The sequence below is a fragment of the Arvicanthis niloticus genome, chromosome 28, assembly GCF_011762505.2.
Source record: "Arvicanthis niloticus isolate mArvNil1 chromosome 28, mArvNil1.pat.X, whole genome shotgun sequence".
Lineage (NCBI taxonomy): Eukaryota > Metazoa > Chordata > Mammalia > Rodentia > Muridae > Arvicanthis > Arvicanthis niloticus.
In genome coordinates, this window is record NC_133436.1 from 6,201,175 (window position 1) to 6,216,036 (window position 14,862).

At 45.6% G+C, this 14,862-nt stretch overlaps 1 long non-coding RNA gene across 1 annotated transcript in view; it reads right to left on the reverse strand.

Annotated features, from left to right (window-relative positions):
- The window catches only part of LOC143439954 (uncharacterized), a 57,177-nt gene extending 43,233 nt beyond the window's left edge, over nt 1-13,944 (reverse strand). Inside the window, exons 1-4 of the long non-coding RNA XR_013107919.1 lie at nt 13,720-13,944; nt 7,353-7,457; nt 7,106-7,214; nt 2,165-2,257 (exon numbers count right to left, since the gene is read on the reverse strand). This is a non-coding gene — a long non-coding RNA (uncharacterized LOC143439954). The remainder of the gene's footprint in view (nt 1-2,164; nt 2,258-7,105; nt 7,215-7,352; nt 7,458-13,719) is intronic.
- Nucleotides 13,945-14,862: the final 918 nt, after the last annotated feature.

Here is a 14,862-nt window from a genome sequence, read left to right on the forward strand (position 1 = left end):
TTTGTGCAAAGTGCCATAATAAACCCAAGTGGGCAGCTATCTGTACTGTGTGCTGTGTCTAAAGACACAATTGCCTACAAAATGTGTAAAGAATCTTTGCCTACTATTAGTTCAACAGGGGATTTGTATAGCAAATATATAAATAACTACAAGTATTAAGCATTTGCATTTAATGAATAGTCCAATCTAGAGTTGGGAAAGTAAATTAAACAGGTGTGTGTGTGTGTGTGTGTGTGTGTGTGTGTGTGTGTGTGTGTTATGTGTATATGTGTGTGTGTGTGCATGTGTGTGTGTTGTGTTGTGTGTATATGTGTGCGTGTGCGTGCGTGTGTTGTGTGTATATGTGTGTATTTGTATATGTGCTTATACGTGTGTGTGTGTTGTGTTGTGTGTATATGTGTGTGTGCATGTGTGTGTGTTGTGTGTATATACGTGTATTTGTATATGTGCTTGTACGTGTGTGTGTACACGTGTGCGTGTGCGTGTGCGTGTGTGTGTGTGTGTGTGTGTGTGTGTGTGTGTGTACTGTGTGTACGATATACTATCATTAGTGTGGCTATTGTGAATATACAGATGCATGTGGAGGCCAAAGGTTGATATTGAATATCTTTCTTTAATTGTTCTTGACCTTTAGTTTTTGAACAGGGTCTCTCACTAAAGTGAAGCTCATCAGTTTGGCTACGCTGTCTGTCCAATGAGTTTCAGGGATCTACCTGTCTTTCCATCCCACTTCCCCTGCAACACCCCCTCCTCCCGACTGCCAAGAGCAACAGGCAGGCACATACAGCTGTAATGATATTTTGAATACGATTTCTCTAATCCAAACTCTGGTCTTCATGCTTGCCCCATAGGTTCCTTCCTGCCTGAGCCAATGGCCAACCCAACACTTTCCAAGAAGGGGCTGGCCAATTAATACACGAATCATGCCATTTTTGCTCAAGGAAAACCAAGTGGAGGAAGTACATCACCTATCTGCATTTGCTTCTAAAAACTACAGCATCCACCTCCCTAGACCCATCTAACCAGCCGACGTCAGCATGACAAGTACAAGCCCTGAGCAAAGGTGTATAATAGCTTGGTTGTCAATTCCACACACCTTGATTGAGGACTTGTTCCTATTAGAGTGGCCGGTGGGTATGTCTGTGGGACCTGTTCTTGATTGCTAATTAGTGTAGATGCCACTGTGGGTGGTGCCATCACTAGGCAGATGGGCTTGGCTTGAATAAGCATAAGAAGCTGAGTCTGAGCCTGACCCTGAAGAAAGCCTGGGAGCAGCATTCACCTTTGATTTCGGTTGCAAGCCTTTTTCTTGCCTTGGCTTCCTTGGATGGCGATTGTAACCTATAAACTGAAGTAAACCTTATTCCCCTCAAGTTGCTATAAGTCACAGCAACCAGAAAGGAGCTAAGGCAGCCTGGGAAACAGGCAAAGTTCCTCGAGAAGGTAATCCATCAGGCATAGCTTCCCTTGGCCTACCTACCCACAGGCCGTCTCCTGAGAAAGCAAACACTGAACTCTTCATTTATCATTTGGGACACGTGCTCACCCCAAATATTCTTTTTGCTCTTAACACTGCTTACAGTCTAGTAACACACATATGCAGAATTGCAGGGAGGCCTTCACAGATACCAAATCGATGCACCAAGCACCTTCATGTTACTCCCACGCCCATTAATCCAGCACATTAACTGCTGTATAGATGCCAGATCAATAAAAATATACACCTCCAAATACCTATAAAATAGAGCGCTATAGAACAGACACCGTGGGCCTACAAGACGCAATTATACTGTACAATTACAGAGTTGCAATACAAACAGCAAATAGTTATCTTAACTGCTCATGAAAAATTATGGGATGTTTCCAGCTACCTTGCTTCCCCTTGTCTCCTGAAGGAAAGCCAGTATCAGGAAGTCCTTTATTTCCACATTCTGTCACTGTCACCCAAACAGAAATGCTCAGGACTAAACAGGATGAACAGACTGGCTCAGAGATGCGGTTAGAGCTGGGCTTCCTCTGGGACAACGTTGGATGAGGCCAAGCCTTCTGATACCAGACCAGAATCCTCTCCCCAAGGCCCACATAATAGGCTCTGCCACTAGACCCTCAGGCCCTTCTGTGTCACTATTTAACCCACACGAGAGGAAAGCATGTCTCACTGTACCTCACAGGATTGCTACTATTCCCAGGCATTCTTCTTCAGTCCCTGGGACTTCTGTGGTTGGAGATTTTCCACGTAGCATGAGCTGCCTCCCATCTGGTAAAAAAAAAAAAAAAAAAATCCTTCAGCACCATGAGGCAAGTCACAGATGCTTCAGTAACAACTCCTATGGCCAAAAAGAAAGGACAGAGGGAGACTGAAAAGAGGAGAAAGGAAAGGAGGGAAGAAATAAGAGAACAGGAGGGGAAAAGAGAGGAGGGGAGAAAAGACAGGAGGGAGGGAGAGGAGAAGGGGGAGAGGGCATGGCCCACTAACTTGGAAATCATTTTTGTCTGTACCAGGAATGTTGGCCACATTAACATTAGAAAGGATCTCCACGGATGAGATACTCAATGGCTTAGGTCAAGTTCTGCAGGCTGAGTCCTGAAAACGGCCATAGCCAGGTGTAAAAGGGAATGAATGACAGTAAAGATGCCATGCTCGCTTGTATACAAGCACTGGCGAGCATGTCCTGAGGAATATAACTCTTGGAGGACAAGGGTCCCTGTGTTCAAACATTCAAGCAGATGCCACATAAAGGGGGATGAGACAGACACCCTAAGGTCCTGCGGCCAATAAGGGGCAAGGCGGCCAGGGAGGGAGAGGGGGTGCTGATAGGAATTCTGAGTCAATGGAAAGAAAGATTACAGAGCCCTGGAGGACGCTACTCCTCAGAGTCTCAGAGAGGAGATATTGTTAGCCAGGCAAGGCTAGCTTTCCAGTAGGTGAGTAGAGCAGATTTTGCCCTTTGGAACAGAGAGAACTTGATGAGCTGTATGGGCCTGTCCTGACTCTACCTGACTCTCCTTGAGAGAGAAAGGTAGGGTGGGGGATAGTGCCCTGCATGGGGACCTTGAGGAGCGACAGAGAACTAGACAGGGAAAGAATACTGCCTGAGCTGCCTTCTATAGATCCCACCAGCTATCTGCTCAGAACATCAAAGTAGAATCAGAGTATGAATGAAGATTAAGTAGTGAGAGGCTTGCCCAACACACACTGAGCTCTGGGCTCACCCCAGCACCTCATACGCTATGTACGGTGACACACACCTGTAATCTCAATTCTCGGGAGGTGGAGACAAGAGAATCACAAGTTGGGAATCATCCTTGTCTGCTTAAGTGAGTTCGAGGACAGCCTGGGCTGTATGATGGCCTCCTTCAGAAAGAAAGAGAGAGAGAGAGAGAGAGAGAGAGAGAGAGAGAGAGAGAGAGAGAGAGAGAGAGAAGAAAAAAGAAAAAAGAAAAAAGAAAAAAGAAAAAAGAAAAAAGAAAAAAGAAAAAAGAAAAAAGAAAAAAGAAAAGAAAAATAACAAGAGCCAGGCGGTGGTAGCGCACACCTTTAATCCCAGCACTTGGGAGGCAGAGGCAGGCAGATTTCTGAGTTTGAGGCCAGCCTGGTCTGCAGAGTGAGTTCCAGGAAAACCAGGGTTATACAGAGAAACCCTGTAAAAAAAAAAAAAAAAAAAAAAAAAACGAAAAATAACAAGAACAGAGAAATCCAAGACATGGGGTCCTTAATGACTTACTAGCCAGAACATGTAGTAAGGTGTTATCCACCAAGACAGTGGGTCTGAGTCTGTGCATATGTCTGTATAATCTGTGTATGTATGTCTGGACATGTGTGTTTTAATTTGCTTCATAAGTTATGACATTATTTTTGAAGCTAAATTACATTATTTTCCTACACATCTTAGTCCACTGCTTTATACTAGTTCATCATCGTAGAGAAGGTCATTGATAAGAAAAAGAAATTAATTTCTCACAGTTCCAAGACATGTGAAGTCCAACAGCCAGGCCATTGTGCTTTGTCATTCAGGCTGAAGTTGGATGTGTAAGAAAACACAAGCAAGCCAGAAGTTGGATCAGCTTGCTTTTATGACAGATTGACTTTCTTAGGGACTAATGAGGTCTAAAGATGAGGACATTACTCTGATCAGAAAAGGGGGTAACCCTCATGACCTGATCATGTCTTGATGCTCCTCTTGTCAACTGGTGCATCTGGGATTAAGTTTCCAACCTGGGAACTTTTCAGGGGTTCAGTCAGACCAGAGAACCAGGACTGAGTCGCTATGTCTTGAGGACACAGTGATGGCACTCCACTACCTTTCTTCATGGAAGGTAGCCATCCAAAGCCTCTTTGCGCTCTGATCCCAGACCACAAATTTCACAGGCTATAGTGACCATGGGGTTGATGCTGAGATTCACATCATAACCTTGGGTTTTCATACTCTGCACATGTATTTCCATTTCCTTTAAGGTCCATCCACTCCCATGAAAATGCGAGTTCTGTCATGCACTGGTTTATGCAGGAGAGGGCACATCCTACACACGACACTTACCCACACCAGGTCAGCTGCGTGTTTCCATTGCACTCGGGATCGACGTCTTCCAGTGAGAGACAAAAAGGGATCGGGACATGATAAAGCATTGATAGACTCCTAACTTACAAGTTATGAGCTCCCAAAGGTGGTGGAAATGCATCCCTTCCTTGGAGCACGAACCGAAGGAGAAGTGAGTATCCCAGGCAACATCACCAAGATGAAGTGACCGTCTCAACTGGCCACGGTCTGTAAGACACTAACTGCTCCTCACCATCTGAATTCCGCCCAAGAGTCTACAATCCAGAGAAACCCTCAATCTGACTTTGTGTGCCGAAGCTCAGGGCAAAGGCAGCGTGCACACATGTGTGAGCAGGTGCGTACACTCAGGCACGTACATGTGAAGGCCATCAAGAGTTTTCCCCTCTCACATGTTTTTCTTCTTACCTGCTAAGCCATCTCCCCAACCTGCTTGGGTATAATTTCTGAGAATTACCAAGCCAGGGACTCCAGAGACCTTCCCTACCCCTTCCCACCCAGGCTCTTCATCCCAGTGTTCTGCTGTGAGACTGCCTGTGGCCAACATCCGTTCAGCACCTCACCCTCAAGACTGAGTTCATCCCAGCATTATTCTATCCCTGCTCTGGGCAGTGCTTATCTATATTTCACTGTCATCTGAGCCCTTGGCAGTGTCAAGAGGTGAAAGCTTCCAGACAAGATGCAGACTGGCCTTATAACCCATTGATTCTCAGGCATGGCTGTCACTCAGCACAAACATCTGTCCGTCACCCAGACCCGGTGTCTTCCTCATTAGTCTCATTATCTTGAGAAAAGACAGAAGTACTTAAAGTATATATTTTTTTTAATTTGTCCCTGAAGGTGGGTGGAATTTCAATTTCCTCCAAGAGCCCATTGGGCTGTTTTATAAATGAATGCTCGTCTCCACAGTTTGCTCTCCAGCGAAGCCTGTCATTCAGGGTTCATCTCAACCCCTTTGTCATGGAGGTTCCCTCGAGAAGGACTTTGCGGAACCCGTCCTTATTAGATGCACGTTGTGGCACATCTCTCACACTCCCGTTCAGCTTCCCTCTCATGGCATCAGGGGCAAGATATTATTTGCAAGCAGCCAAGGTAATTACCATCCAGCAGGGTCCAATTGTTTTCAATTAAAAGCTTTACTGCAGTCTTTAGTTTTAATACCACAGTGGCCATCTGCTCTCGCTGAAGATCTTCCAGCCAAAAGCCCAGGCCACATCTTAATGCCATTAACTCCAGAGACGAGTTTCCCGCAACGTGGAAGAATTTCAACAGTTCCAGAAAACTATGGGAATATCCCCACATATCTCTAGTGAGCTGGGGAAAGCTCAGGACTCGGGAAGATTTTTCCACAGGGACTAGCACTTGCCAGGAGTCCCGAGCCACTCTAATTCTCTTCATCACTGTGGCAAAGGAGGCTCAGCTTGTGCCTTGGCCTGTTTTCTACTGGGTCTCGATATTCTCCAGCATTGCTATGAAAACCCTCTGGACCATAGTTTTACCAGCTGGATCACTTTGGAATGGACACTTCTCATCACTGATAACCAATATTAATTGTCATCCTCTTAGCTCACCCTGACCCAATAGCTAAGCATCTGTGCTTTGTATGGGGCCATCCAGTTACCTCATGGACTCTCAGACTGTGGTGTCAATGTAACAGCTGTCAGGCTAAGAGCCTTCAGCTCACCTCATAGCTCACATGGTTTGGTTTTGTTTGGAAATTCCGAGACAGAGACTTGCTGGGTATTCCGACAGGGATGTGTTCCTGTTGTTTTTGCTCTATGAATTCATTTTATTGATTTTTAAGTCAGTATACAAATGAATGGACTATGTGTGCAGGACATTCACACACACACACACACATACACACACACATCATTTGTTGTAGATTTGGTTTAATGCTTGCATTGTGGGTTCTCAAATTACACTGGTATTCGCACGTCTGCCTGTAAGATGCTGCAGGTTCCTGCTGCCAGTTGCCTTAATTGGTAAATAAAGTTGCCTGCAGCCAATGATGAGGCACAGAGAAAGAGATGGGACTTTGAGGTTTCTGGGTAAGGAATGCAAAGGGAGAGGAGAATCATCATTTACAGGGGGAGGAGGTCTCAGCCTGAGAAATATAAGACAGAGAGACATGTAAGAGTCGGGGATCATGGCCCAGGAGGGCTACAAGCCTGGGTCCATGGTGGCCAGGAAAATATAGACTTTAGTAAGTAATAATTCAGGAATATTGGAGGGGACAGTGTGTTAGCAGCAGGGAGGTTTGGAAGTGCCCAACCATTGTGCAGTTTAAGCCATATTAAATATAACGCCCCATGTATGTGTCTATCTTTTGGGAATCCAGAACATCGGGTGGGTGGCGAGGAATACATGCTGCCAGAGGAGCGATTTGAGTAGCGATAATAATTAATGTAACAGTCATTGTACATTGTTCTTATTTGCTCTCCACTCTGCCTTGTCCCATCTCCTTGACCCCTGACCTGTCTTCCCTTCTTCCTAATATTTCTGTCTAAATAATCCTTCCTGTTTTCACGTCGTACAAATTTCATTACCTTTTCTTGTGCTCTCTGACATCTCTTTAGGCCTCTTCCTCCAGGTTCACAGTCGCTGTCTACTTCCATGGCATCTGGTATATATATGTGTGTACATACAAACTTAAATCTAGGTTTCACATGAAAGAAAAGAGGTAGTCTCAGTCTTTCTGGATTTGACTTGCTTATCATAATAATCTCTGGTTCTATCCATGTGTCTGCAAATGTCATAACTCCATTCTTTTCATAGATGAACAAAATTCCATACCTTGCATGTGTGTTCCAGGCTGGTTCCATGTCTGGGCCGCTGTGAGAAGTGCAGTAACTGCATGCATATGTCAGGGCCTCTCCTGCTCTGTTTCAATCTCACTGCCTGGAGTTGGAGATGGAGATGAAATAGGAGCAAAATACATTGTATGGAATTCTCAAATATTAATTAAAACTGAATTAACTAAACTATTTTAAAATAAATAAATCTAATAGCTCAATCTAAAAAAAATAAAAACCAATAAAACAACAACAACAAAAATATATTGGGCGTTTGTTTTGATTTTGTGGTTGTTTTGAAAGTGCAGCTCTGCCTGTACCCTTCCTCAGCTGGCTGCAGGCCAGGGTGCTTAGCAGCTGTGCCCACTGGAGTGTGATCTGCTGTGTGAAACCTTACAGCCTTAGACAAGCTCCTAAGATGTTAGTGAAAAATGTCCCTACCGTAACTCTTCTATAATGTAATTTGTTGGTGGTATAGATAGTGAGAAAGTATTCTTAAGTCAATTTAACCATTCTGGGTAAGTCTGTGTGTCCCAACAAAGGGCTGTGTTCCCATAGCAACTTCATGACTGTGTCCCGTGAGGCTCTAGAGTCTAGTAGCATTCAGCACACCCTCCAGAAAATTTTAAGTAGAGATTTTTCTTCATAGAGATTCTATGAATACTTACCTAGCACATGACTACTAACTATTTGGGAAATTAGAAAAAAGAACATAAAAAAAAAACCAGAATCTACTGTTTCGAAAATCTAAGTAAATGGTTTATTTAAAAGGTTTGCACAGTCCAGTGCAAAGTTTTTAAACGAGCCAAAGGGTCACCAACACCACTGCTGCACCCTCCCCTTGATAATGAAAATAAAGCTTCACTAAGAATGTTTTAAAAATGGAGAAAACAAAAGTCTCTTTATATCAAAGGAGTGGGTCGCTCCCCTCAGTTTTGTCACGTGCACAGAACTCTTGGACCTTTCTGGACCATACTGGCATGAGATGAACTCACCATATATCATCCCTCCATGCTTCTGCTCCATAAGGGAAAAGACCACAGCCAAAGGTTCTTTCTCCATCTTTTAGACATGCCATCCTTGAGTGATAATGTTTCTGCCATGGCAAGGCTCAGGAATATCTATGTTAACAGCCTGTTTGTGCTCCTCTACCTCAGGACCTTCCTCTACCATAAACTGGTTGCCATCACACCATACTGCTGTTGACACTTACCAATTAAAGATAAATTTTATTTTACAAAACAAACAAACAAACACCAAAAACATCCACAGAGAAGCCCTTCTGCCTCTTTCAGTGCCTTTGTCTTTGATTCTTCTGTTCCTCCTTAGATCTAGACGTTAACACAGGTCCATTCCTATGTGCAGACGGAAGTAAATTCTCAGAATAGGGGGCAAGAAATTAGCAAGTATTAATCTGAGGCCCAGACAACCTAGGTACATCCCTGAGCTACTTGGCTCCCAGACCTGAGACTCTAGGCATGAGATCACTGGCTATTTCAGACCAACATGGGATTTACTGTCACTTGAGAAAGAAAAGTAAAGAACCATCTAACCACTGGAATATTCAAAACCAAGACAACCATCAGAAAAGAGTCTGACAGCCCCAGAGGTGCCCATGCTCTGATACTAGGCCAAGTGTTCCTATTTTGAAACAGCCACACTGGTCTCTAAACCCCAGGACTGTGAGGAACCAGCCAGACTACAAGAATCGTGTGTAAAGTGTGAATAAAGCCTTTCCCCCACTGAGCCATGGCTGTTGCTGCATTCCTGTAATTTCTGCCTTCCCCATCTTCCAGGAACTTGTTAGGATTGTGCCTCACTGTCCCTCCAACATAGTATGTGGGGGCTGCTTTTGCAGCCACAAAATCTCTTTGCCTGCCCCACTGCACTGACATGCAAGTCTATGCAATGCAGAAACTACATGGAAGACGAAAGGTATAGAGAATCAAAAACCTTGACAAGGAACATATATTTAAGCAAATGTGCCAAGTGCCAGCCCCTCAGGGGGCTGCAAAAAGCCCTGATGCTGAGGTCTACATCCTACATGCACTACACTGAAGTGTCTATGCTGAGAACTAGGTCAGGGGTGTTAGAGAGATGCCCAAGTATCAGTAGCATGCAAGAAAGATTCAGAGATATACAAAGTCTTTGCAGATGCTTTTGTAACGAGCATAAAAATGCCTATGTCAAAGAACTTGGAAAGCAATGACTAGGCATCCTGTGTAGGATGGACAGGTGCTGTATTGTCTCCTGCCATCTCAGCTTGGGGCATCATCCTTCAGGGGCCATTTCAGTCACCTCATACCTTCTCAGTCAGCTTTTCATCAAAAGGTGGCCCATCTCTCAAAGGTTCACATTGTCTCTGCCTTGAGATCATGCATGAACTACAGAGGCACAGAGCACACATCTACCATTCCCCTTCCTAGAAGACCCTTAGCTCAGGTGAAATCCCCCACCCGGAGAGTTTGGGGAGCTTCCACACTGACCTGAGTCGGCTCTGAAGTTCAGAAAGCTAAGGGGCAGGTTACACCTTGCAGGCAATAGTTAGTCTCGTCCAAACCTGTAGTTGGCCTCAGCCCTCATACAGAAATGATCGACAGGAAACCTTAGTGTATTGAACTGCCTCTGCTAGCAAAGGGTAAAGTAAGAAATGAGATATTTATAAGTTCTTTGCTCCTGTGCCCGAAACTATTTTTCAGCAGCTTCAGCATACTTCTGCAAGATGAAACCAACCTGGACCAATCCCAGGGAAACCTGAGGCGAGCAAGCTTTATCTACACCTTGAGCATCTGTTTGTGGATCATGCATGCACACACTCTCTGTCTCTGGGGTGTTTGTGACACACCGAAGCCTCTCCTTCTTGGCCTAGGGGACTACTTAAGAAACTGTGTGTATAGTACATTGTTCAGACATGCTCTCAGAGGCTTGGCTAATGGCCACTTCCTGTGCCTGTCAAATACAAAAAGAAAAAGTAGCACATCCCTCTGACTTATTGTATTTCTTCCTGTATGCGACTATCTGGCGGCAGCATAATTTAACATCTCTCGTAAATTAAAAGCCTCTGGCGAGGGTACGGCAGCCGAGTCCTCCAACCCCTGTTTCGCTGATTAGAAAGAAGCCTTTGCCAAGACTTCCATTATGAATAGTCATTTTCTAAGATGTAACAGTGACGCACAGCCATATATTAAATGAATGGATAGAGGTTATATGTTCACCCTCTATACCTCTGAGCTCATTCTGGAGATTAAAGTGACTTCCTGTAGCACTCACTCTCCAGCCAGCTCTGCACTCATGATGTCAAGTTCCCCCACGAGCCCACTCCAGGTCTTCTTTCTTCCATCCCCCAGCAGGCCTGCAGCCTCCCAGCTTTTTGCCCTGTTCTCAGCTCTCTGAGGAAGGATCAGTCAGATAGACCCAAGCAAAGTTGTTCCAGATTCCTATAGCTACTCAGGTTCAGCAGCTGGACAGTTCCAGAAGACACCTCTGAATAAAACCCTGAGCCCAGCCATGATCAGACTGCAGAGGCCACAATGGCTAGACCCCAGGCAGGAATGTGGGGTACATGGGTAGGGAGTCAGGAGTGTGGGAGCATTAAATAGCTATGTCCCATGCGGTCAGTGAGAGTTCTCCTTTGTCTTGCTGACTTGAGCTGAGGCCCTCTCTCACTTGCTTCATGCTTGGCCAAAAGGTCATTATGATGATGTCATTGGTCCTACATCCAATTGGTCTGCTTTTCCCTGCAGGGTTGTGAATGGGCAGTACAGTTGGAATCAGAGTATACAACTTATACACGGGCCTTATCCACTCACAGTGTGAGTGGATAACTGCGCCTAGCAGTTATAGTCAGGGAAGTCAAAAATCTTTCTGAACCTCAGGTTTCCATGTGTAAAGCGGGACAATACTGAAACCCATGCTCAGCTCTGCCGTGAGAATCTATGAGCCAACACAGATGTAAATACCCTAGGAGATGAAAATAGAGTAGCTTTCATTGTTGCCAAAAATAAGGATCAACTAACTTAGCTCCAACCGTGACTACAGTGATGGATAGCCCTGTGTCTTTTTGTGTCTCCGAGTGTACAACAGACGTGATGCAAAACACGAACAACATTGACTCAGGATTAGCGGATGCTCATTGTTTTGAGGATTGACCGTCATGCACATCTGTGCTGTCCCCAGGACCAGGACCAGCTTCCTCTCACAGGCTGCAAAATGCATGCATGCAAATCTGTGAGGCCCAGCAGGAAACTGTCTTACACCTTCACTGAGATGTGAAGCAGACCTGATGTGAAGCAGAATTGCTTCTTGGTAGAGCTAATCTCCTTGCCAATATACCCCTGTTGATTAACTGATGGATTCAATGAAGCCTTTTTGTCAATTTCCATTCCTATTGGGTAGTTTCTCTCCTTCAAGACAAATTTGTCAGAGCATTAGAGGCCATGTACCTGAAATCCACTACTTAATTTATTTTTAATCCCACGGAAAACCAAGACTGATAAAAGAGCTGATGGGCCTTAAGCGATTGACCGTTCAAGTTAAGGGAGAGTGATCTGTGCCCAGTGGACACTTAGGGGTCCACACCATCAGTCCATGATTCAGTCTGCTAGTTTAAGCCACAACTGGCTAGTTGACCTTTAACCTTTGCCCCCGTAGTTGATGGGAGGCTACATTTTATCATTTACATTAGTGACTATTTCCTTGAGTCACCAGAAGGTCATTGGCCCACAGCAGAGGCCGCAAAACTTCATACATAAAACAAAGTGATCACAATCCAATTAGGAACATCTGTATCTCCTGCCACTGGGACAACATTCCTAATTAGACTGTCTGCCTCCCTCTGGAGACTCTGATCAACTGCCTAATAAGGATTCATCTTCTCTTTGGAACCTCTGAAATTCCAAGATATCTGTGATTCCCCAGGATTAGAGGACCCACTGACTGTGTACTCTAAATACTGTTATCCAAAATTTATATCCTGAGCTGTAGGAGCCTTGTTTTCAAAGTTTAGGAATAGTCTAAGTCAGCAGTGTGACCATTAGCACCTTTCCAGGAAGCTCAGTGAATATTGTACAGACTGGGTGCCCAAGGCCTGTTCTTCCTGACATTGGAGAGAAGCAAGTGATTATTCTAAGAGAGGATACAGCTAGGAGTCTAATGGAGGAGGTAGTGTGATACAGCTGGGAGTCTAATGGAGGAGGTCATGTGATACAGCTGGGAGTCTAATGGAGGAGGCCAGGAGTGACAGGCTATGAGCCACTGTGCAGAGTCCATCAAATGCTGTCTTCACAGAGAAGGGAAGAACATTTCAATGCCTGTATCCATTCCAGAAGGAAGGCCACCCTCTCAAGAGAAAGAAGGCATCACCTCAAACCCATCATAAGAGCTCCAGATACGACAGGACTAAGAAGACACACCCAGAGCCTCGGCAAAGGGAAGAGACACTACTGAACTGGACTGCTGGAATCCTGATGGAGATTGAATCATCCCAAAGAGCTACTACCGAACAAGTCCACATCCCCTTGTCCGACTTACCATCTGCTCTCTCCTACCTTTGGACAGTGGGCTATGTTTAAAAACCCTTATTGAAGGTAGATTTTGAAGAGTCTAAACCTATCATTTTTTGTTTACAGGTTTGTTCTTAGAATCCATCCAGTCAAACCTTTTACCCAGATGATAAGAGTGGTACTTAGTGCATTACCTCAAGCCCACTGTATATAGTAAGCAGGCTTGCCAGCTGCCCTGACGCCTTGCTGGGCTAAGCAGTTTATGCCATAGGGACATCCTCCCTTGTTTTCTCAACCCTCTCCCAATCCCCGGTTTCGCCCCTGCTTCACACATACAGTCTTCTCTGTGCAGCCTTCCTAGACAGGCAGACCTACCTCTGGCTATTTGGTAAAAAGGACCCACAGCTTAACTTCCAATATGAAAGAATCACAGTGTGAGTGACTATGGGGCTGTGGCTTGCACTGTGGGGCGTGGGTTCTGTTGGGCTGAGCTGTGGGTCCCATGTGTCTGCCACCCTAGGCAACTGAAACTGAGGCTCAGAAGGCAGAAGCGACTGAGTTCATTCCACGCAGTGCCAGGCGATGCTGGGCTATGGGAAGCCACAGAGTTCCGCTCGGACATGGGGAAATCCCAGTCTGAGGTCCCGCAGGGTTGGAGCTCTTGGGTTGGAGACCCCTGGCAAGAAGACAGGCGGTGATCTACTGGTCTCAGCCCTTGGGCTCCCAGGCACTGCTGAGAGGCCGCAGAATAGTTGAGACTGGGGGCTCACGGGCTGGACCGGCCCACAGCCAAAAGGGGCGGAGGGGGAGAAGATGAGCTCCAGTGGCTCCCTGCAGGGAAAGAGACTCTTGGTCAAGGTGACTCACCTGGCTGGGTCATGGCTGGCTCAGCTAGCTCCACTTGGGTTGGCAGCCTCCGGCAGGAGATTAGTCTGCAACTTGTTAGTTGAAGGCCCCCTCTACGGTTCTCCACGGCAGGCCCCAAAGACAAGAGGTAGTTCATGATTTTAAAAGGTTTATTGTCATGGCAGAAAGGGGATGAAATTGTACCCCGTGTTTTCAGGGCGGGCCTGAGGTTAAATGCCTTTTGCAAGTAGGAGGGTATGGGAAGGAATGCTTAATTGGCTATATATGCCCTCTGGCCTTTGGGTATCTCATGAATATGGAGATCTCTTGAGGCTCTGCAGTCTGTAGTCACACCCTCTACCTGTGTTACATAACACAAATCTCTCTTTGGGAGGGGCTGTAGAGGGCTGTCCTAAGTGAAAGGAAGCAGGGCCCAGGAGCAAGGCCAAGCATCTACGGTCCCTTTAGGGTCTCTGGGGTTTGAGACCTGTGCTCGACCAGGTACCCAGCTGCCTCTCACAACCCACCTCCCCACAAGTGACATACTCTGCCAAGCTGTACATGAAAAACTGAGACCCGCTGTGGGTGCTCTCCTTAGTTTCCATCCATAGTTGGAAATTTTGAGGACAGTTCACACACAGAAGATCACCTCTAACAGGTAGCCCATCTGGCACTCACACAGGTCATGTGTGCATAGTTGGATTATTAGACATTATGGGCTTCTATTTTTCACTTGACACATCTTCTCTGACCTGGAGCACTTATAAGCCTATGTCTTCACTCCCACCAGACCACCAGGTCCATGGGCAGAGCCTACAACCTGGCTTCTTAGGATAAAGCTTGCAGAGGTCAAGGAGGACCCCAAGGTTGCCACTCTTCTGTCATGATGGAACATTTGGGCTTTGCCTAAGCTGCTTCTTTGTTTTGCTTTAAATCCATCAGTTGAATCAATAGTTCCCCTTTGAGGTCCCTTGATATTCTGCTCCTGAGCCCAAGAGTAAAGAGGGAAATGTCTCAGTGACCCTAACCCTGTATCATTGAGCCTGCATGTCTGTGGAGAGGACAGAACAGGCAACAGTGAGTATCATCCTTTTTATATGTGGCAACAGGCCTTCCATGTAAGCAAAGGGGACACCACTGAGACTAGGAGATATTATTAGAATG